The following is a 1,250-nucleotide window of genomic DNA, read 5'->3' on the forward strand; positions in this document are numbered from 1 at the left end:
TTTGTTCTTTGATTTGAAGTTCCACCAGAAGTGTGTTTTCATACAAAAACTGTTAATTACAACTAACTTTGTCCATCCGATTCGAACTTTGTTCTTTGATTTGAAGTTCCACCAGAAGTGTGTTTTCATACAAAAACTGTTAATTACAACTAACTTTGTCCATCCGATTCGAACTTTGTTCTTTGATTTGAAGTTCCACCAGAAGTATGTTTTCATACAAAAACTGTTAATTAGAACTAACTTTGTCCATCCGATTCGAACTTTGTTCGTTGATATGAAGTTCCACCAGAAGTGTGTTTTCATACAAAAACTGTTAATTACAACTCACTTTGTCCATCCGATTCGAACTTTGTTCTTTGATTTGAAGTTCCACCAGAAGTGTGTTTTCATACAAAAACTGTTAATTACAACTAACTTTGTCCATCCGATTCGAACTTTGTTCTTTGATATGAAGTTCCACCAGAAGTTTGTTTTCATACAGAAACTGTTAATTACAACTAACTTTGTCCATCCGATTCGAACTTTGTTCTTTGATTTGAAGTTCCACCAGAAGTATGTTTTCATACAAAAACTGTTAATTACAACTAACTTTGTCCATCCGATTCGAACTTTGTTCTTTGATATGAAGTTCCACCAGAAGTTTGTTTTCATACAAAAACTGTTAATTACAACTAACTTTGTCCATCCGATTCGAACTTTGTTCTTTGATTTGCAGTTCCTCCAGAAGTGTGTTTTCATACAAAAACTGTTAATTACAACTAACTTTGTCCATCCGATTCAAACTTTGTTCTTTGATTTGAAGTTCCACCAGAAGTGTGTTTTCATACAAAAACTGTTAATTAGAACTAACTTTGTCCATCCGATTCGAACTTTGTACTTTGATACGAAGTTCCACCAGAAGTGTGTTTTCATACAAAAACTGTTAATTACAACTAACTTTGTCCATCCGATTCGAACTTTGTTCTTTGATTTGAAGTTCCACCAGAAGTGTGTTTTCATACAAAAACTGTTAATTACAACTAACTTTGTCCATCCGATTCGAACTTTGTTCTTTGATATGAAGTTCCACCAGAAGTGTGTTTTCATACAAAAACTGTTAATTAGAACTAACTTTGTCCATCCGATTCGAACTTTGTTTGTTGATATGAAGTTCCACCAGAAGTGTGTTTTCATACAAAAACTGTTAATTACAACTAACTTTGTCCATCCGATTCGAACTTTGTACTTTGATACGAAGTTCCACCAGAAGT

The sequence above is a fragment of the Anopheles moucheti genome, unplaced genomic scaffold (assembly GCF_943734755.1).
Source record: "Anopheles moucheti unplaced genomic scaffold, idAnoMoucSN_F20_07 putative_Y_2, whole genome shotgun sequence".
Classification (NCBI taxonomy): Eukaryota; Metazoa; Arthropoda; class Insecta; order Diptera; family Culicidae; genus Anopheles; species Anopheles moucheti.